The sequence below is a fragment of the Doryrhamphus excisus genome, linkage group LG6, assembly GCF_037039965.1.
Source record: "Doryrhamphus excisus strain RoL-2023G ecotype Guam linkage group LG6, RoL_Dexc_Guam_v1.1, whole genome shotgun sequence".
NCBI classification, from domain to species: domain Eukaryota; kingdom Metazoa; phylum Chordata; class Actinopteri; order Syngnathiformes; family Syngnathidae; genus Doryrhamphus; species Doryrhamphus excisus.
The window spans coordinates 16,863,808-16,887,949 of record NC_136362.1 but is presented as its reverse complement, the minus strand read 5'-3'; positions in this window follow the sequence as shown (position 1 = coordinate 16,887,949).

Sequence of the window (24,142 nt, the reverse complement as noted above, 5' to 3'; positions counted from 1 at the left end):
CGCTAATATACAGAAAACGTTGCAGCAAGAGCAGAGGTTCGCAGCAGTGTGAGTGGCACTTTCGGCAGGACGGATTGGATCAGTACCGCTGCCACGACTGAGCCAATGTGAGCCCGGGTTAAAGGTCAAGGAAAACACCAGCTGAGAGGTTAGAAGATTTGTAAACCATCTGTAAACATCTGACCTCTCAGACGGTGTGTTTTCCTGCTGTTGTCCTCGTTATGGTAATCTCATTTTACTTTTCCTTGTCCGTTTGGTCATGTCGCATTCTCTTGAAGCAAAAAAAGACTTCTTTAATGAATATCTTTTGTTTGACGGGATTAATATAAAATATATCAATGAAAAAACAGAAGTCTTCAGTCCAATCAAGAACAAGAAAATAGTGCAAAGATAAGTAAATAGCACTATTTTTCGCATGGGTGCAATGAAAATGCTGTGTTAGCATGTAACACTCCAGGTAATAAATGTGCATCATTTCAAAGTAGACAACTTACAAAAAAGAAGAGGCACTCCTTAAAAAAATGATACAATACTTGCCCTTGTATGTCTGATCAAGATTTGTTATGCTAGCTGTAGACTTCAGAGCTGCTGCTTTGACACGCCTGATTTATCGGTACAAGCTAAACCAGTATTGTTCAAGCATGGATAAAGACACTATACCTTTTTACATAATTTTCCATGAATACAGTTGTTTTGTTTAATGGTCATTGTATTATAACTTTAAAAAATATTTTTATTAAGTCTACTAAAGATTCCTCATAATATTACAACGTATTTTGATAAAATCCTACTTCTTCTTGTTTTTTCGTAATATTTTTTGAAAAATTACTGCTGATTATTCTGTAGTTTTATTGTTAAATTATATATATTTTTAAATATAGGCCCCAAATGGCTCCTGTGCCATACTTTGGACACCACCGAATTATCTGTAGAAACCATTGTAAGAGTTGCTGGCCGGTGTGCCTAATGTTGTGGCTAGTGAGTGTATTTGTCTTGTGTTTCCCATGCTAAGCAAAGAGAAAATGACTTTAAATAACCATTAACAGCCATCACCAATCACAGACCCTCAGGTAAGAATAACAGTGACTTTGGAAAGAAAATTCCGACATGTGTACGTTTGTTGGCCAACAGCCGATGACTTAATGGAGAACATGTTTATAGGCTTTTACCCTCTCTCCCGTCTCCACTGTGTCATTTTCTCTCATCGGCTACAAGGAGGCTGAAGGACAAACCCTTCAATCTCAGAAGATCTCCAAAGCAAATTAAACAATGTTTAAATTTAGAAAAGCTGGCTTTTTCTCCATGCTCGTCGGTGCGAAACAGCAACAAAACTGCTGCGGAGCCTATAAATACAAGAGGAGATGAAAGCGCTTACTTTGAAACATCTGGCAAGCAGACACTGGCAGGTTAAGGTAAACAGAGTGTCCTTTTATGGTTGGAGCCTGGGCCAAATCGGAGGTATGATGTGGAACACCTTCAAAGAAACAAGTGGCCGGCACATCTTGTTTGAATTTATACTTTCCTTGGCAGACTGGCCATGAAATACTCCCACTAAGACAAGTGAGTGCCATGTTCACAATGCATTCCCAGACATAACACATATTTCATACCTCTCATGCACAGACATTCGGATGATCACTAATGTGCATATTTTCAGTGTGACCTTCCGTGCAAAGGCAGAGTAGGTTAATTATTTTCCCTGAAAACCAGCCTCCTGCCAGACCTTCATGTCAGCCTCCACAACATCTGGCAGTCGGCATCTGGTGCCATATATCAAACCTCCGCCTCCTCACACAGCCAACCTGATCAAACCAACTTCTCAAAACTAACATTTGCTTTACAGGGTGGACAACAATGACGTCCATGAGGCAGGTCACACTGTATCCAGCCCCCCCTTGCTGCAGTTATGTGTTCCTTTTTAGTGGGGGGGTATGCAAAAGCATGTGTGTTAATGCTCGCTCATCCAAATTCCGAACGCGGCTGCCTCATGCCTGCCTGCCTCCTCGCTGTAGCCTTTGAAGCCACTCGCTGAAATGTCACAAAGCTTGAAGTGTTCCAAAGCTCTAATGAACAGGATGAAAACACGAGCCTGTAGCTGTCACACTGACATCAAAGGGAACAAAAAAATATGTTTTTGTCTATGTAATAATCTGTTACGGGAATTTTTGTTGTCAGACTAGATCGCTTAAGTAATCCCTCGTTTATTGCTGTTACTTGATTCCTGACCTGACCATAAAAGTGAATTTCTGCAAAGTAGTATTCCTTATTTATAAATGGAATATTTCCGTCTTTAGAGCATGGAAAATCTGTTTATGATCTTTAACATTATTCAAATCAAATCAACTTTATTTGAATAGCACTTTTCCTGCAGACATGCAACACAAAGGGCTTTACAGAATTAAAAACAATTACCGCAATTAAAAGGAAAAACAAAGAAACAAAAGAAAGCCCCTCCCTCCCACCCTCCATACTAGACCCACACACACACCCACCCACGCACACACACAATCCAACACAATCACACAATCACACACAGTAGGGAGACATGGCATGGCACTGAGGATCAAGGAAACGCCACCTTTGGGGCCGTCCACACTGGGAGGAGCCGCAGGTCGTGCCATCAGCGGACCAGCACCCGGGCCCCCCGACTCCGACAGAAGGGCGGACCCCCACATTGAAGGGAGGAACCCCCAGCCGGCCGGGTCGAAGGGACCCAACACAAAAAGTTGATGCCACAACATAAACAACACAAAAAAATTGTTGTTTTACACCTGAAATGTGTTTGCGTGTATATGCGCATGAGTTAAAATTTCCTTCCATTGCTTAACCCCGAGATGCCTTTTCACTTCCTAGTTGTGCGGATTATGTATTTCAATGGCAAAGATGCAGGCCGCCCTCCTTTTAAATGCACTTCTTATGGATGTTTTTTTCTGCTTAAAACTACACCAAACATGGTCTCTTCTATCATCTATCATCACCTCTTTGTGCCTCTTGTGCAAATGATACAGCTCAACTCTCAACCCCCGAAGGAACTTTCTGCATATGTACAATCTGTGTGCGAATGAAATAACAAATGTGCGAAATGGAAATAATACATATCGCAGACATTCTGCAAGTAAACTTGTTGCTACATGGAGCATGTAGTCACTCGAGCCCTGATGTCCTTCTCTTCAGAAACAATGCTAGGTTAATTGGTGACTCCAAATTGTCCATAGGTATGAATGTGAGTGTGAATGGTTGTTTATCTATATGCGCCCTGTGATTGGCTAGCGACCAGCCCAGGTGGATTGGCTCCAGCATAGCAGTGACCCTAGTGAACATAAGCGACATAGAAAATGGATGGATGGATAAATGGGTTTAAACAGCTTCTCACCGCCTTGTGTGCATCGTTGTTCGACAGCATTTTTTTTACACTAACTGCATGCAAACAGGATTAGACAAATGGTTTTAAATCCCAGTTAGCGCACAGTTCTCATTCACAGTGTCAGTCATTCTGTACTGGATTTAAATGGCTTTTGCACGCATGAGGGATTCCCAGAGAAAGATGCATGGCATCACAAACTGGTATCAGCTGCAGCGCTGGCGCTCTTGTAATGATATCAGATGTTATATGACTGCATTATGAGACTGCTGCTTATGCCGCACTCCTTATGAGTATTACTTTTTGCATCAGGAAGGACTATGTTGCTGCTTGTTGTCTACTGCTGTTTTTATGGTGAAAGCATAGGCACTAAATTGTTATTTCAACAAAGTGAAGTTATGTGGCTGCATAATGAACTGCGGCAGTTTCACCCTTTCCTTTATTATACTGGTCTTGCTGTTACTATAGTAACCAGAGGTATCAAATTAACTCTTAAGTAAAAAAAAGAATGCTGTAAATCTTTGAAAGAGAGGTTTGCATATCTATGATGGACACTGGGATGGCCTTCAGAATAAGATGGAAATATGCTCTGACAGAAGAATGCATAGTCCAAAGCATGATGGAATAATGGAAATATTTGAGGAAAATAGTTGAGACTGATATTCATGCCTGAAGAGTTTACTTCTGCTATGCTCCTGTCATTACATTATTAACTCATTTGCTACCAAATAACAGACACATACAACAAAGTGCCAATAAATCGCTCTAATACACTACAAGGACGCAGAACACAATGTTTGTTCATATGCTGTTTATGCTGTTTATATGCATTTCATGCCAAAGTTTCAGATACAAGGATACACATTTGTAAGTGAGCCCTGAGATAAATTTGGGATGGCTTTGAACGCTGAGGTTCAGAGAGTTTTCAGAAGTCATCGGCTCCATCCAGCTGGTGACTTCCTTATATGGGCATGCACATTCTGTTAAGAATGAACACCAAGACAGGGGTTAAATTAGGATCCTGAACCCACTGAATAAACTCTAAAATATAGACATAAAACATAATTTTTTTTTATTCTGAGTACAGGGTATTCTGGTAAAATTGTGGCTGTTTTCCTTGTTAGAATACAACGATCTTCTCTTAATATGTTGGCTTTATTCTCATAAAATTTACAGCTGTATGTTTCAATTTTGCTGTTGTCTTTTTCCCCTCAAATATTTCAATCTTCTTAGAATTAGGACTTTATTCTTGAAAGATTACTCAATTTTTCCAGTTTGTTTTTTGTTAAATACAATTTTTATAATGTTTTTGAAGAAATGTTTCCACAAACTTATTATTATCATGAAAAATGATACACCATCAGGGACATTGAGATTCAGCAGGAAAATGACAAATTGTACTTTGAAGTGAAACGTTGACAAAGAGGTAAGAAATATTTTTCAAATATTGGCCCACTCAGGTTTCACCTGTTCAGATTGTACAAAGTCATTTGAGCAGCAGCATTTCCATAACTGCTGCTTGCTGAGCTGTTTTCCATCCCTCCATGGTCACATACAGGTGAATTATCTCCAAAGAAAGTGCGTATGAAAATAGAAACAAAAAAAGGCCCCTGACAGTGAAACACTTAGTGTTTACTGAGATGTTGTGCAGTGCAGAAATGAATCATGTACATTATCAAAAGAGACAACCTGGACCCCTGCTTCCGACCCTCTGATGTTTTCCTTTTCCCTTTTCCATATTTTGCAGTGACACAAAAAACAAAACAAAAAAACAAGCACCACCTGAACCCTCTTCTATCACCTTCTTCCGTGCCATAATAAGTGACAGCGTTCTGAAAAGGATGCCTGATTAGACCGAGTGCAGTGTTGTTGGCGGGCCCCCGTGGCTGCATTGTCAGCCTCGTCATTTAAGCAGATACTTCCTTGGGAAGAAAACTGTAGTAAATATATATAAAACAACTGCTTCACGGAAGGAAGAAAAGAGATGCTCAAGCAGGTGCCAACACTGCTTCCTGGAAGAATGCTATGCCGGCAGCGCATAACACAGAGTTGAGTCATGTGCTAACACCTGTTGTAAGATTAAACAGCACAGACAATGAGAGCGGAGCCGCACAAGATGTTGCCTTTATGTGAGCAAGCGCAACAGCAACATAGGAAGTGTTTATGCATCCTAGTGCACTACAATGCATCTCATTGTCCACTCACAAATGACGATAAAGTTGAAAAACATACAAAATAGAAGTGGAGGGGAAATAAAATGAAGTAATGCACCAGCAACAACACACTAAACAATATATACACATGTACACCACAGAACTCAGAAGGGTTTATTTTGATGCAGGGGAATATAAACATGCTTTGAAAGGTGTCACTTCCAGTGTTCTAGCCATGCTTGACACATTTACTCTTGCAGGAAAAGACTAAGTAAGACACGAGCACAGCTGTCGCAAGAAGAGCATTTTAAAGCACTACGTACTTGACCATATTCCTTTAATATCAGCTTACTGTGCATAATTGCTGCTGTCAAACATGTACTGAGTACATTTCTCCAATAGGAAATAGCGGTTTGACTCTTGAATACATTTGTATGCTTCACAGCTCTCCATTTTGTTGCATTTGCCATTTTCCAATCTGCCGAGCAACCACAAGCAAATGTATGACATTCATTCATTTTATACCGCTTATCCTCACGAGGGTGGTAGGGGTATGCTGGAGCCTATCCCAGCTGTCTTTGGGCAAGAGGCGGGATACACCGCGGACCGGTCGCCAGCCAATCACAGGGCACACATAGACAAACAACCATTCACACTCACATTCATACCTATGGACAATTTGGAGTCACCAATTAACCTAGCATGTTTTTGGAATGTGGGAGGAAACCGGAGTATCCGGAGAAAATCCACGCATGCACGGGGAGAACATGCAAACTCCACACAGAGATGGCAGAGGGTGGCATTGAACCCTGGTCTCCTAGCTGTGAGGTCTGCGTGCTAACCACTCAAGCCAATTCTTTACATATGTAATAAAAAAAACGTTCAGTGTTTTCCAAATGAATCAAATGAAAACTGTTTGGCTAGAAAGTTACATTTAATCATTTGAAACAGATTTATAAAAAATAAATAAGACAGCGAGCTTTCAAGCAATGAAGACTACATTTTTATTGATAACAATGATAAGCAAAGGTCAGGTAAGTATGTGGAAAATGGTTAATGGACATTTCTATCATTGATCATATTGAGTGTAGTAGATACGTGAAACTAAGTGTGACATCCATCCAAGACCCTGTGGACAAAGCAAGTGACACTGAATGGACAGGCTGCAGAACTCGTATCACACACACACCTAGTGGCCCTCATTAATAGTTCAACCTCAGTGTTGATGTTACACTAGCCAAGGTTACTGATGGGCAAGGACCCGCTTGCCATCCATGGAGGGGTCGACACGCATTTGAAATTGACGCTTCGATTCTGCGGCACCCTGATTAAAATGAATGGGTTTCACTTTAATGGCTGGCTTGCTTCACGGTGGAAGCCTGGCAGCCATTGCACTCAAAGTGTGACTGTTAAAAAATCTAAGCATGAAATAGGGAAGGAAAGGCGAGTGTCTGTGTCCACCGAGTGTGAATTGTGTGAACTCAAACCATAGCAGCTGCTCTGTGCTAATTGTGGGCCTCAGGTGAGTTGGCAGATCAAAAAAAAAACACACAAAAAAACATCAGACGTGGACTTCTGCAAATTGGGGACGACGCATCATTGGAACGCGTGTAAATCATAAAGCAGACAAATGTCACAGACCATCACAACTCCTGTAGGTCTTCTCAGTGTGTAACTATGGTTACTGCAGTCAAAAGCCACCAATATATCAGAAAAAGTATATGTCCTTGTTGCCGGAATTTAGACAGTCCTTTTTGTAAGCCCTACTGGGACATACTGTTGTGTGTGTTTGGAGCTTTTGTTTTTTTAATCACAAAACGACTTTGTTAGCCTATTAGTTTACAGATACATGACAAAACAGGAACCAGAAGTCAGCCCCATCGCCATCTACTTTAGTTTTCTTGACCGAGCTGGACTTCCTGCTGAGATGCAAACCTTTTGCGTACTGTATACGGGGTCCACGGCTTGCGCCGTGATTGGCTGCAAATAGCTGTCGCTGGGAACCCCTTCTCTTTCGTGGTGCTGGTCTTATGTTTATGTGCGTAAACAATGTGTTTTATTTGTATGCCAAGGTTTATTTAACAGTCCCACACTGTGCTCCTTCATTATAGGAGGTTAGTCTGGATTTATTTTCCCCCCTCTCCTTGTGTCGTTCCCCTTCCCACCCCTCCTTCATCGCCCAATCATCCTGTCCTGTCACCCCATGTCTCACCGCATAGTATGTTGTATATGTATGGATGGATGATTCCACAATTTTGCTTGTACGTCTGTGTAAATGACAAGAATAAAGGCTTGTTTCATATACTTACAACATAACAGCCAAGTTGTTTTGACATCTTTATTTAACTCATTCATTCATTTTCTACAGGTCATCCTCATGAGGGTCGCAGGGCTGCTGGAGCCTATCCCAGCATGTACACCCTGGACTGGTCGCCAGCCAATCACAGGGCACATATAGACAAACAACCATTCACACTCACATTCATACCTATGGACAATTTGGAGTCGCCAATTAACCTAGCATGTTTTTGGAATGTGGGAGGAAACCGGAGTACCCGGAGAAAACCCACACATGCACAGGGGGAACCGGCCGAGGGTGGAATTTAACTTGGGTCTCCTAGCTGTGAGGCCTGCGTGCTAACCACTCGTCCGCCGTGTAGCCCTCTTTATTTAACTGAGAAGCTTAAAGTTTTTGCTTTGGATTTTGCACTAAACTACAAATATAAGGCATTCAAAAGACACATTCAAAGTGCTGATGCACTATAGTATTCTGCACTGGTCACTAGGTGTCAAGAATGTTAATGTAATGTTCCATTAGACACAACAGCACCAGGCTTAACTAGGTTTGAATTATCTCACAACAGGCCCAATCATCTCAAATAAAAACCGTTGCAGCCGTAAACCCGCAGCAAGCTGAAACTTAAATCTGAACCACAGTTCCTGTCCACCTGCCACTCAGCTTTGCACAGTCGGGACCTGGAACCAATTAACAGTGTTAAACAAGAGATTACTGTACAGATGTCCTTTGTTTGTATCATGGCAAACAGGTTTTTAATAACAGTGAATAGGCTCAAACTACTTTCCTTACTGCAGCCAAACTTTCTTAAATGAAAGTTGGGACCCTTGCTGTGTGGGGGTGTTGTAGCCAGTGAGCAAGCCAGACAAAGAAGCAGAAGTAGTAGTGTTTTTTGTAAGGAGCTCAGTGTTGGCCCGTGGCGATGACACACTCTGTAGGAGGTTGTCCATGAGTACACAGTGACCTCATGCAACAAGCATTCCTCCTAGACCATGCTGCTGCTTTATCACACATGATAAAGCCTCCCTTCTGGTAAAACAGGGGCGGAGGATATTTAAAAGTAGAGCAGAGACATTCCTCTTTCTCTCTCTCTGTCTCTTTTGCTGCATGCATTCTGCTTCAATTGTCAGGAAAATTGGCATTGAAAAAAGGCTGATCAAGTTGAGCGAATCTAAGACGCTGAAGAAAAAAAAAAAAGGAAAGGTCCCACTTGACAAAACATGAGGAGGAGAAACAGATGGGTTATTTTTAGAGCTCCTTTCACAGCTGCAAGCATTTTGTACAGCAACCAAACACTGGCAGTTTTAACTCCACGGGGATGGACATGGGAATGACCATATATGGACTGGCACAGGGGAGGATTGGTTCCTATGGTGAGAGTGTACTTCCAGTATCAAATGCAATTGCTGTTGTGAAACAAGCGGTGACACACGATCACATTTCCCTTCTTCTGTAGTATTTGCACAATAGGCGAGTCACTTTCTGGTGCTTGTGTCTATCTGCAAAACCTCCTTTGCAAGTATTGACCTTTATTTTAAAAAAAAAAACAAGCTAGGTGGGCTCTGTATAAAAGCAAAAACAGGTCACAGCTCAAGTGATTATTACACCTCCCACGGTGTTTTCATATATTACACAGTCAGTTGAGAAGCGTGGGAATGTCTGCAATTTGATCAAGTAGTGGGACCAGGTCGACTGTGTAAGGCTGGTTGTCAAATATACACCTACCATGAACCTTCGCCAAGGCCAAACAATCCTAAACATACTCGTCTCACTTTCATTTACTCATTGACTGACAGTCATTTTTAAAGAGAGCTCCATACTGCCAGTTTTTGGCCATTTTTGCTGAAATTTCAAGACCTACAGAATATTTTTAGGACTACATAAATATTGAAACTATGTAAATAAACTTCCTTCCTTCATCAGAAAGAGTTTCTTTGTAGCCTTTTTGGGTCTTTATAAATCAGCACTAAGGGTGGTTTAAATTAGCCTTTTCTGCAGAGAAGCAAATTCAAGCAGAACAGTGACCGATGTCCATATTTTTTGTTTTAGTGACACCTCAAACATCTGAACAGTTGTTTACTTCTATGAAACAAGACAAATAACACAGGAAAAAGGCTTTTGGTGACAAAATAATATTTATTCACACATTTAGATCGTAAAAACTAAATAATCTATTTACAGATTGCAGATTGCAGATTTACAGATTGTCTGCATGTCTTTGAACTATTTGAAAGTTGTAGAATGGTGACTATCTAATGTGTTCATATCTAGAAGGCTCTTAAAAGGTTTTCTAAGTTCTATGAAAATAGTCAAATTTCAAAAAGGAATCCTGCATTGCGGAAATTCACTGGAACCAATTAACTGTTATGAATGAGGGACCACTATACTTTCAAAAGAAAAAAAATGTGTGTTACCTTTCTGTTGCGACACAGTTTGGTCATTCAACCATATAAAAACACGTGTTTTATTTTGCCTTGATTTGGACTTACAACCAAACTTAACCAGGATTTACATAAATACTAAAAAGTACAATTTCGGTTATAGAGGAGTTGACCAAAACTCAGTTTGTAGTATTTTTTTAAGTTGGTTGTCTTTTTTGTACGCCCTCACAGCGAGCGAATGGTTATAAACTTGAATATAAAGGATGTTGTTTAATCGGCAGTGTGTCTAGTTTCACTGTCCTTGTATGCACTTTAAAATGACAATAAAAGGAGCATCACTCCTGGCATTTCTCAACTGATGTATTCCGCATGAAAGCACATCTGTGCATGATTTGCAAATATCTTAATAGGATATGGCAGATGTCTGATTTCTCAAATGAGTTTGTTTCTCAGCTGATAGAAACAGGGAATCTGGAAAACAGTTTAGTTTGTATAAACCGACCATTTACTCTTACGACCACACAAAAACATATTAGCGTTCCCACCACAACCAGAAATAGTACTGACCTTTCTCCTGGTTTGTAGTCCAGACTTGTGACACTGGGCTAGGAAACACGTAAAACCCTTTTAGCTCCATTTGTAGCCCAGACTTGTGACACTGGGCTAGGAAACCATTTTAGCTCCACTAAGCTAGCTCCACTAAGCTAGCTCCACTAAGCTAGCTCCACTAAGCTAGCTCCACTAAGCTAGCTCCACTAAGCTAGCTCCACTAAGCTAGCTCCACTAAGCTAGCTCCACTAAGCTAGCTCCACTAAGCTAGCTCCACTAAGCTAGCTCCACTAAGCTAGCTCCACTAAGCTAGCTCCACTAAGCTAGCTCCACTAAGCTAGCTCCACTAAGCTAGCTCCACTAAGCTAGCTCCACTAAGCTAGCTCCACTAAGCTAGCTCCACTAAGCTAGCTCCACTAAGCTAGCTCCACTAAGCTAGCTCCACTAAGCTAGCTCCACTAAGCTAGCTCCACTAAGCTAGCTCCACTAAGCTAGCTCCACTAAGCTAGCTCCACTAAGCTAGCTCCACTAAGCTAGCTCCACTAAGCTAGCTCCACTAAGCTAGCTCCACTGGAAGCTAAATTTCTATGGGCTAGAGATACTATAGCAACACAGTGTAGTGTATGTGTAAACAGCCCCAAAACTAAATAAATAAATATGCACGAGATTGAATAGTGCGACTATGGAAATCTAGCCATATATGACTACGCTGTTGCTTTTGGCCCGAGACTGACAAACAGACCCCATTGTCAAGTAGACTGATTACCTCTCTCTTCAAAAGCACAGCCAACAAGAATCTGTAAAATAAAATGAGTATAGGTTAATGGTAGCCAGGTCTCATCGTGACATTAGTCACACGTGTTAATAAAAACAGATTCCCATCTTCTCGCTGCAGAGCTTTGTCTGTTGTTGATGAACTGCAAACCTTCTCATTTTGCACAGGTTTATATTGGAAAGGTTGGATGCCATTATTTAACAGGGTGAAGGAAAATGTCAAACTTATTTCCACCAGAGGGAAATTGCGAATACAAAATGGCGAGGATGGCCTCTTATGAATATTAGTCAGGTACCAAATGAGGCTGCATATTTTGCTTTTATGTACGAACAATGAGGAAAATGGTACAGGGTGTGTTCTACTCTTGATTACCAGGATGGCAGCCATTATCACAGAACACAGACTGCACAAATACTAGTTGTAATGTGTGCATTTAAAAAAAGTAATTATAGTAATTATCCAGGCAGGCTCGATATGAAAACATATATCGTTGAAATCAGAGCCAGGAGAGAAAAGGGAGATATTAAAGTTCTTTTTGCGTGCCTCGAGGCAGTGCATAATTTCCATCTATTTCAAAATATTCTGCTAATTGTGTTTCACAGCTAATATTCTGCCCGGCAGCACTTATTAAAAAAGAATGTTATATATTCCTGAATAACTACGTCTGCCCATTGTGCCTTTATAAGCCTGACCACACAGGTGGAACTCATAGCAGCTCAAAAAGGATCAATGATTTTGATATACGTAGAAGTCCTGTATTAACAATAATACAATAATAATACCAGATATAATACGACTAACACTACTACTACTACTACTACGACAACATTGACTGCCAGGGAGAGGTGAGAAGGTATTGGAGCACTGCCGGTATTTTTTTATTGTCATTTATATAGTGGTACCTTAGCATAAGAGTGTTCATCAAAGTTGCAAATGAGTTTAGATGTGACTCGCCTCTAGGCTGATTTTTTGCTTTGAGTTGCAAGCTAAAATTTGGGTTACAAGCTGCTAGTTACCAGCAGGCATTGCCGAGGACAGCTATTTGGAGGTTTGCTATTGCGAGTCAAAGTGAGAGTTGCCAATGTGCAGATGCCCATGCTTGTACTCAGCAAAAATGCATTATCACAACGGATACTTGTCTCCAACGAGTATTCGGCTCAATCTTAATGAGTTTTGCCTGAATTTTTCAAAATTTTAATTTAATTGTTGTTAATGTAATTGTGAACCAAACAAGCCCAATATTCACGATTACGAAAAATTGCCAAAGACCACTTCTTTTGCTGACATTACTCCCAGTATAAGAATGTGACATTGCTTCCTCCTTCCCGCATGGGAGTGAAACAAATGTGATTTCCTTGCTTTGACATGGCTGGACAGATATCCCCCGCCATGATTAATGTGGCGGTTTTCAGCTCCCACTGCTGCAATATACCTGTGTTTTCATTTCATTTCCACTCACTGATACATAGCTCTGATAAAGTGCTGACTTATTACCACTGAAAAGCACTCTCTACCTTTGTTTTTAAGGCTTTCATTCCACCATCGCCGTTCAACTGGGAAAAACAGAAAGCGATTTTAATATCCATTTTCTATACCGCTTGTCCTCATTAGGATCACAAGTGAGCTTGAGTCTATCCCATCTGACTTTGGGCACCATTTAAACATGAATCAAGAATTTAAGAGGTGACAGGTGTTCCTTGCTACTTTGTGGTTCAAATTGTGTGGCTACATTCTATCACGTTTTTTCAAAAATATTAATTCATTCATTTTCTGAAGGTCCCGGGTGTGCTTGAGCCTATTCCAGCTGTCTGAGAGGCGGGGTACACCCTGAACTGGTCCCCAGCCAATCACAGGGCACATATAGACAAACAATCATTCACACTCACATTCATACCTATGGACAATTTGGAGTCGCCAATTAACCTAGCATGTTTTTGGAATGTGGGAGGAAACCGGAATCCTCTGAGAAAAGCCACGCATGCACGGGGAGAACATGCATACTCTACTCAGAGATGCCCGAGGGGGGAATCAAACACAGGTCTCCTCGTTATGTGGCCTGTACACTAACCACTGGACCACCGTGCAGCATTTTCATGTTGAAGGCAATCAAATATATTTAAATGAGGGATCAGGTACTTGTGGCACCTGCAACACCTCACTGATATGTGAAGAAGGCAGAGGAGAAAACAGGAAATACTCCTGCTAATTTGCTATATCATGAATAACACATTAAACGCAATTAATGATGCAAATTAATAGAGCTGTCTGTCTTCATTGAAAGTGACGTGGGTGCACTTATGGCTTGTCATAAGTAGTGTGGGATTTTCAATGAGGCATTATAATTAGTGGAATCATTAACTAAAACTGGGATTATTCACTTCGTAGTATTTTTCAGTGTGACACTTCAAATTAAAACATCATATCGCATACATCACAATCTTCCTGTTCCCTCTATGTACATTCGGTTTGTGTCAGGCTTCTTCAAAAGGCAAATAGTCTTACTTTATTTTAGCTTTATTCAAGTTTGGAATTTCTTATTTGCCCAGAGTTTCAGTCAAACAAAATAATTCATTTTACATAAATGGGGAAAACTGTTAAATTACAACAATTTGGAAGTCAACTGCATGAAACAGATTACGTTTGACTTCCAAGTAATTCAGCAATTAATGACCTCTATTTTCTGTTACATTATGTAAAACCTCCATAACTAATTTCCACAAAATCCCACATCGTCACAGGCGGGGGTGGGTCATTGGGCAAGCAATACCCCATGACAGTGGTCCCTCGTTTATTGCGGTTCATTGATTCCAGACCCAAAGGTGATAACTCAATTTCTGCAATCTAACATTCTTTATTTATAAATAAAATGTTTTCAATAGAAAACCTTTTTATGACCTTAACATTATTAGAGCCCTGTAGGCTTGAAACACCTCTAAAGTCATCTTTACACTGGTATTACTTCCCTGTATAGTAGACACAATAAAAGAAAATAAGCCAATTAGAACATAAAGAAGAAAAAAAAACATACAAAAGGCTGTAAATGTGTTCCGGTCCTAGGGGACTTGAGTGAGGGGCAGACAAGAAGTGACGTCAGGGTTCAGGGTTGAGTTTTAGTTTGTTGTGGGTTACAGTTGCAACAGTAGCCTGTGTTGTTGCGTCTGTTGAGGGATCATTCTAATCTGTGATACCTGAGTAACTCATATTTGTATTTTAGTTCATTTAGTTCAATTTCCTTTTGCGTAAATTAGGCCAAAACGTACTTAAATTTGGATAAAATATACATATGTACGTATATGTTGACTAATAATAGGCTGTATTCAACCACAAAACAGCATGATTGATCAACATATTTTTGACAAACTGTGAGAGTGAAGCCAAAAAACGGAAGCACAAGGGACAAGGGTTTTGACATACAAAATCTTATCTGTCATATGCTGAAGAATTAATGATCACATCTAAACTGGTCAGTTTGACAGAACATGAATGTGTGTATGCGTTAGAAAATCTACCAGTAAATAATTTGTTAGTAAGCCATAAAGCTATGCAATAACTAATAGACTGCAGTTTAAAATAAAAGCAAAGAAGAACCCGAGTCTTTCTGCACATCCACAAAAGAGCATAAGGCATGTTCTGTTGTGATTCATGGCCACTTGCATCATATGGCTGACTACCAGTTATCCAGACCTGAGGTGATTTGATATTGAATCAGTGTGAATTAATAATGAGTCCCTGTCAGCTCCATTAGAAATACAGGCTTGACCATTGCATTTTTAATTAACCCTGAGTACTAACATATCGAGGAGCTGTCCTGCATGTCACAGCGTATAACTCTCAGTGAGGGAGTGAAATGACTTTACAGACTTCACACACACTGAAACTGAGATGTGACTCAAATGTGAGAGACATCACGACCGGCCCAGTTTGTATGACATAGAAATGAAAGACTATCACTTGCTTCCATGGAGGTCAGGATGTGTGCCACTATAAATTATGGCCAGCAGTACCATACTGACAGACATTTTCATGAGGAAGTGTCATTTTATATTCTGGGTCCAGATCATTATACATTCAAACCAACAGGTGGCACTAATTGACTTCTCCACAAGCAAGTCCTCGTCTTATGTTAGGGTTTAGTTTCTGTACTTGCACACTAGAGATGTTACAAGGAGGGAGAGACAGGCTTATTGAGGTGTTGGTAAACTCTTCTTTCCTTCTGCTGAGGATCTGGATGGAGATGCAGATTTCCTCTTCCAGCAGGACCTGGCTATTTGCCCATACCACCACAAGCACCAAAACTTGGTTTGATGCCCATGCCATCACAGTGTTTTCTGGTTTGCAGTTCATTGGCCATGGCGCTGCAATGATTCAGCTGCATCTGGAGCTCATGGTCTAAAAAACCTCTCTACTGGGGAGAAATCCATGATGGGAAGATGTTAAAATAGTTGTTTGTTTGTTTGTTTTTACTCGTATTGGTACTTGTCATATATGTCTCAGCTACCTTTTGGTAAGTTGCTGTGTGATGATTTTAGTCTTCAATCTAAGATGACTTCATAAGCTTGTTGTGAGTTTCCTCATAGTTCATGATTGGCTCCTGTCAAATAAAGAGCTGCTTGGTCCTCCCGGACTCGTGCGCACCATGTTTTATGACGTGGCCATGTACAGCTTCTATATGTACATACTGTGTGTTATCTATATGTAAACACTGGTGCACCTTTACACCAACATTTATGGCAATCACATAAATCTAAAGAGCAATGAAGTCTATGTCACTGTCCAAAACCTATGGGAAAATACCAAATGTCCCCAGTAGACTACCTAGACGTGTTAGACAAGTGTATACAAATCCTTATACTGCGTTATGATGAAGGCATTAAAAAAAATGCAGATTGTTTTGTTGAAGTGTATTTTTTTTCCAGAGGCAAGACTTGTTTGTTGAATAATTCAGTTGCCAATGAATAATTTAGTCATCTAGGATCAACAAAACTGCCAGATTTCTTACAGCATATGCAACTCTTACGCGGTTATGTTAGAACTAAGTACGCCACATAAAATCTCTTTTCTATCAAAAAAAGCTGTTAAGATGGAGGTAAAAAAAATAAAATAAAAATACAATTTCTTATATATCCAGAAGTGATGGAATACCATTAAGCTCATACTCGAATTAAGAAAACAGGGAGCATTAAGTTTCCTCCGCGCTCAGAGTATGTGCATGTGATTCATGCAGGGTAATTATGTCAAAGACAATTAAACAATATAATACTACAAAAGGGATCACAACACAAGAAGAAGTAGAAACACGGGAATTGATGAACGTTGTGTGCTTAGCTGTGTGCATCCTAATTAGATGTTAGCGTGCTGTGCTATGAAAAAAAATTATGAAAGCAGTTAATTCTTGGTGCCATGCAAAGAAACATACACACTTTGCCTTTTAAAAATGATTCAACAATAGGTTTGCACTCATAAATCCGTTCTGACAACAAACAAGGATCATGCATATTGTTCCATTCACCAATGATTATATACAGCCTAAACTGCATTGTTAAAATGTCTCATTATCTTGTATGTTTTTACACTGGAGCACCCAAAAATGGTAGGTTAAAACTAAAGTTAAAGTTAAGTGCATGTTTTTATATCTTTATATTAATAACTGTGGTTATGTTTTCATTTGTATAACACTGACTGTATTTTCTGGACTAATAAGTGGCTCCAGAGTACAAGTCACATCAGCCAAAACAAAAGTGGTCTCGCACATCACAATTGTTGGGCAATAAGGTCACATGTATTTCCCAAAATTTAAGACATGAAACCTGAAAAGGTAAATACATACATATATTTATACATATATTTAAATACATGTATATATGGTTCTCTCGCCACTTCAGGCTTCATATTTCAGGGCTTCACTCTATCACAGGTTTTCAAAAATATGATATCTGTTTTACACCCTGGACTGGTCGCCAGCCAATCACAGGGCACATATACACAAACAACCATTCACACTCACATTCATAATGACAATTTGGAGTCGGCAATTAAGGCACAATAATTCCTAAGGAAAATAAAAACACAGGCTGCTGTTGCAGCCGTAACCCATGAAAAGTTACAACTCAACCCCTGACATAACTTCCTGTCTGCCCATGATTCAGCTCCCCTAGCATAGCAACACACACTGTTGTCAATTATAATGTCTACTATATTGGGTAATATGAGTGTGAAGGTGACTATAGGGGTGTTATTTCATGTCTCAGCAGTTTTTCTATATTCTAACTAGAAGCATTTTATGATTTATAAATAAGGAAATTGTGGAGATTCACTTATCGTAGATAAACAATTAACCGTGATAAATGAGGGATCATTTCATGTGTGTGTAGTTATACACAGTTACATAGTTATATGCTAAACACTAGCATATAGAACCACAGGCTGAAAGGTACCTGGTATGTTCACGTAACACATTGAAAGTTATTCAACGACACAACAGCATGAAGAACATACCTGGGAGGCTCAATAAGCTAAATGAACATAACAAGCCAGTGAGTCCAACAAGTTACCAGTAAGCAAATTCACTAAGCCCACAGTCCAATTCCAGCCAAACTATAAAAATAGGTTGAAAAAATTGCCTATTAAAGGCAATGCAATGCAATGGGTTCCCTGGCTGCCTGGGGTTGTCAACATTTAAATGTGTCGCAACTATTATATCCCACCCTCTTCCTGCTTTCAGAACATATATCTGATATGTACATGAATACCACACAGATGTGAGTGACAGCTGTTCTTCATTTCTTCAGTTGAAAAAGTTGTTTGAAAATGTTGCCCACAGTCCCTTTTAATATAGGTTTTTTCAGAGACAAAGTTTGACCATAGTACATTATTTCTATTTCTATTATTTCCTATAGGGAAATATGTAGGCACATATTGTGTTCCGTTTCTTAATCTTCTGTTCTCTTCATTTTGTTCTTAAAAATTCATGAAAAGTAAAGCAATACACTGTAGAATTGGTACACAATTGCCCGAATAAAATGAGCGAAAGAATGTTTCAAGACTGCCTGAAGAGAAGCAGAATTTTCTTGATCGTAATTGCACAGTCCTGCTGGGTAGAAAATGTTCATCATTAGTGCCATTAGTCATAATCGGAGTCGTTTAAGCCTCGAGCTGGGATGCACGGGGGCCCACGTCAACTACACTTGATGGCAGCCTATGTAAGCCTCTTGCTTTTGTGGCAGGCTGCGTCCCTCTTTGGGTCTTTTTTTTTACTCGGGGCAAGATGGACTGTCTGATTTGTTTGTTCCTACTCTGGGCTTTCATTGTAGAGCTTTGCTTCACCAGACAATGTGATTAATGAACACAAATGATTGCTACAGTTGAAAAGTACATGTAATGGAAAGAAACACAGCTGGGTATATATTTCTAATGCTCTCCCAATGACTTTGAAGTTCAATGTTACATTCCTATGACATACATAAAAGCATTTTCAGGTGTTAAAAAAAATTGCCTGTGAGCATTTTCACTCCTTACTTTGAGCGAGATAATCTGCTGCTAAAGGTCATCTGCAATGCAGCAGCCTGCCGCAATTAACTTCGAGAAATTAATTGCTGATTTAAGACGCTTCAGCGAAAATAAGGCACAATAAGGAATTTGGGAGGATATGCTATGATTGGCTTTCACGCCAGCTTAGGTTGAAAACGGTTTTGCGGATAATGGCCGACAATGTGCATTAGTATTCTATTAGGTTCCTTTTGAGTATACTGAAAGTATAGGCTTACAACATGAAAAGAAACAACTCAGCAGAGAATGTTCTGTCGAGAAGTAACATTTCACTCCAAAGTAGAGAAAATAAATCTGTTAACCAACTCTATTGACTGGATTAAAAAAATGCCTTGTGAGTCACGCTTTTTGTATTGTTTGTGCAGGTTGGTCCGGTCATTGTCCTTGAATTTCAAATTAATATTGCCATCAGCAATCCAAGGAGAACTTGGCTATTCATGTGTGCTTTGCCTGCTCCTGCGTGAATGTGGAGTGTTTGTAAAAGGTTAATTGGGTGTAGGTATTGGTCCTTGGCGAACCTACAAAAGAGGCTACCCTCGCTATGCTTCAGAATCAGGCCAGAACTCTGAAAAGGAGAATTAGGCCTCTTTGTCTATGGGAAGATTATGAAACAGAGAACCATCCATTTACAATTAGCTCAACTCTGCTTGTTTTCTTGGCCAGAAGACTGTACACTGTTGATTAATTTAGACAGAATGTTGTGGCCTCTGAGCCATTTTACAGACAACATGAAAGACAAACGAGAGGACGGGCTAATTAGTGCGGTTTCATCCTGTTTCATGACAGAAAGGACTCAGTCTGTGCTGTGATGGCGATAGTAAGACCCAGGGCCCGTTTTCACAAAGCATCCTAAGGCTAAAAGTAGCTCTTAGTGAACATTCTATTGGAATTTTTACATGCTAAGATACAAGTTATTTACAAAGTGTCTGAGGCATTAAGAGAGGTGGCAAATGTTAGGAATGGTCAGGTCACTTTTAAGAAGCCTAAGAATGACATAAACAGACAAGATGGCGGAGATATACAGTAGATAAAGGGATAAGAAGAAGGAATGAGCAAGTACACCACTACCACTAACATCTGTTCACCCATCCAAATTATCAGAGCATGTAAATAAATAAACATGGCTTAAATCAGTACATTATTTTATGTCTGAAATCAACATTTTATTATTGTTATATTATTTATTATTATTCAGCTATAAGTCTACTGTGTATGTGTGTAAGTGATCCGTCAGACTCATTAGCTTTTAGTATTAACTCTTCTACAACTTTATTTTCTGTCAATTGCAAACTTAAAGTAAAGTACAGATGTAAGCCCCACACATTTCCGGTTCAACCACACCCACATCCAGTTTATGCCCCGCCCATTCCAAGTACAGATACAGATGCAGATAATTTAGATGGGTGAACAGATACTGATAGGGGTGTACTCGCTCATCTCTAGTAATAACGAATTAAACAAAGTCATAATATCCCAGGAATAATTTGCAATAAGATGCAAGTAGGCTGCACGGTGGGTCGAGTGGTTAGCGCACAGACCTCACAGCTAGGAAACCAGGGTTCAATTCCACCCTCGGCCATCTCTGTGTAGAGTTTGCATGTTCTCTCCGTGCATGCATGGGTTTTCTCCGGGTACTCCGGTTTCCTCCCACATTCCAAAAACATGCTAGGTTAATTGGCAACTCCAAATTGTCCATAGGTATGAATGTGAGTGTGAATGGTTGTTTGTCTATATGTGCCCTGTGATTGGCTGGCAACCAGACCAGGGTGTACGCTTCCTCTCGCCCAAAGACAGCTGGGATAGGCTCCAGCACCCTCCGTGACCCTCGTGAGGAAAAGCGGAAGAAAATGAATGAATGAATGAAAGATGCAAGTAAAAGTCAAAGTACTGGTACATGTATTGTTCTGAAATTCATCAGAACAATACATGACATACTTGTGTTATAATAAAGACTCTTAAAGGACAAAGAAAAAGTAAATGTTAATGACTTAATTCTGAATTATGACTTAATTCTCTTGAAACTTCTAATATTCAGTGCGGCTGTATATTTGGTTTGGTGTGGTTTAACATGATGGGACTTTTTCGTCTGTGTGGGTCTTTGTGTTTTTACTAGACATTCTAAAGTGTTGTTAAATGTGAGCACCTACCAAGTTGTATTTGTGTGTGCGTTTGTGTAGGTGGGTTTAAATATGATGAGCCAGCGCCAGGCACCAGTCACGCAACACATTTGTTGAGGCCCAAGAAAAACACCCCTGACCACCTGTCAACTTAAAAGCCCTTTAAAATAAATCACAGTGACCCGTACCATCCACAGGGGACGAGCCAAGTAGAAAGAAATGAAGGAAAGTAGAAAAAGATAAATAAAGCAACATTTTGGTCAGATTCAAGAAAATGCAAATGATTTTTTTTTGCAAATGAAAGGTGGCAGGCACACGGACATCATCATTACAGCTTATGGTACACATGACATTTTAATCTTTTCCATAACGAGACACACTACCATCTCAAGCCATATTTGCACTCTGTCCATTTATCGCAGCCTTTGGTGTCGCTTTTGCAGGATAAGCAATTTAGAGGCTCAAGGAAAATAGCCTGCACTAATTCTGGAAAGCTCCAAACTTTTAATTAGGGCAACCACCATGAAACAACAACATTAGCATGCAAAATACTAATCACTAACACTGCCACCATACAGCTGATTAACAAGAATGGTACGTATGAATACTGTATAACACTTAACTCCATACAGTCATATTTGTAGTTCATCTGAGTCCATGGATGGTGAATGCTAATTATCATTGGATTCTATAAAAATGGCGAGAAGCACGGAGGTACCAGGGACTTTTTTTTTTAATTAAGGAGAGGACAGAGCAGGCATTATCTGAAAGCCATTTAGCTGAAAAATGCGGTGTAGTTTGTTCACAGGATAACAATATTTGCATAATGAAAACTGATCTCAAAACTGAGTGGAAGGTATGAAAAACAACCCAATTAAAGCCAAGATAAACCTCTATCCATCCATCCATTTTCTATAGGGTCGCATGCATGCTGGAGCATGGATGGTCTGTCAATGCTTTGTTACCTCACACTACTTATTGAATTTCAGCACACAGCCTGAACCTGAAACATGTTCATAGTCCTGAAAGCACTATGGTTGCTTTCCAAAAAACCTTGGAATAAATATCATTAACAATTACAGTCTATCCAGCTTGACTTGTAATTATTATTGTTAATAGAGCTGTCCTGCCATTTGCCTTTGCTTTTACATCTCTTCTTATGTCCACCATGGGAATGTTTTGTTCATTGTCAACACGCAATGACAAGTGGGAGCAAAAGAGACACCAAGGGAGTGTATAAGTACATTTTTGGCTTTGGTTTGAAAGAACTTTGAGAAAACAAGCGGATTAGAGAGCCATTTGTGGGCCTTGACACAGAGCTGCCTGTGGATATTCACTCATAAAAACAGTCAATTGAACACGAGGCTCAGTGCCGTGTGTCTGATGAATGATATCTCCGTCATCGAGCTTAGAGTGAGGCTTGATGAGGTCTTACTGGCATGGTTATTGAATTTCAGGTCTTGGCCATAAGTTAGTCACAATGACAATGTGGGTAAAAACACTTGAGTTTTTTTTGTTTTTATTATGGGGCATGGGGAAAGGGATTAGAATCCACAAAGTGGATTTGAACTAACGTCAGTTGGAAAGTTGGATAAGATCCATGATACCAATGCATGGGGAACTGGGCTTTTATGTGCACAATCATACACAACTGAGAAACAGGAACGCTTCGGAGAGAGAGAGAGCAATGACAGAACTGACCAAAATAAAATGGATGACACGGCTGACCAACTGAACTTGCTGAAACATAAAGCCAGTGGAGCGTGATGGGAGCATTCGTGCACGATGCCCACAACAGCAGGGAGAACAAGGACAGACCGTCAGCGTTCAGTTTATCAAGGCCATATGCCAAAATAAAACATGTTGCTTGGGGGGAGGGGGGCAAAAAGACCAAGCAAAGTAAAATCACTGAAGTTCAAAATGACGGAAGTGATACTATGCCTCTTAGAACTGCTGAAGTCAACACAACAACACGAGCATTATGTGGTCGATGAATGTGATGTGATGCTAAGCTATGCTTTTTTTCCAAGGGTATGATCTGCTGCTTATTGCCATCAGGTCATATCGGTATCGGATTTTTTCCAGATCATGAAAACCGATATTAAAAAAAAAATGTTTACAACACATACTGTATGTGTTCATTCCACCACAGGAGATATGTCTTGTTACTCATATCAGTATCAGCTGATATCGATATCGGAAATTGAGATTTGGACAGTATTGGTTTTCTGCAAAAAAAAAAAAAGCTAATATCCCCACTTGATATGTTTGAGGTGGGCAAATGTGTTTTATGTCAACACCACCACTCCAGGTTTATCGACCCGCAGCTTGACAAACACAAAGAAATAAATGGATTTTTACAGTAGTTCTAGGCAAGGGAAGAGATGACACTTATTTTGAAGTCCAGTCAAACAACTCATACAAGATAATGTATATATGACTGTATCTAAACAGATATAACCGAATTGATACTTATTTCACACTGTCTTTCATTCACACACAATTGTATTGAATATGTACATATACAATTGCTTACATCATTCACGATAAAACTGTCCTATAATTAAGAAAGCATCCAAAACCTGTTGGGAAGTTCAAGTCTCTTCCATTTGTGTGCGCAGACTTCAATAGTCCATTATTGTGATGTATAGGTCACTGAGGAACAAAACTCAATACGCAGGCTTACTTGGCTTTATAAGCTATCTCAAGTTCAGTCTGATGTCGACTTTTTTACAGTACAGTATATATCACTTGTAATTTCTTAACGCGACAGAGAGGAGATAAAAATAGCTTAAGAGTGTCACACTGCATCAAATCTGTGATCCAGGGGAATGGAGAGATGCTGACAGAATAAATGAATAGAAAATCCCAGATGTCGGTTCTTTCCATTAAAATCTTCATACTGATGGTTTCAGTTAAACAAGGACAATAAACAATAAACAAGGACTTGAGAACAGTAAGGGAA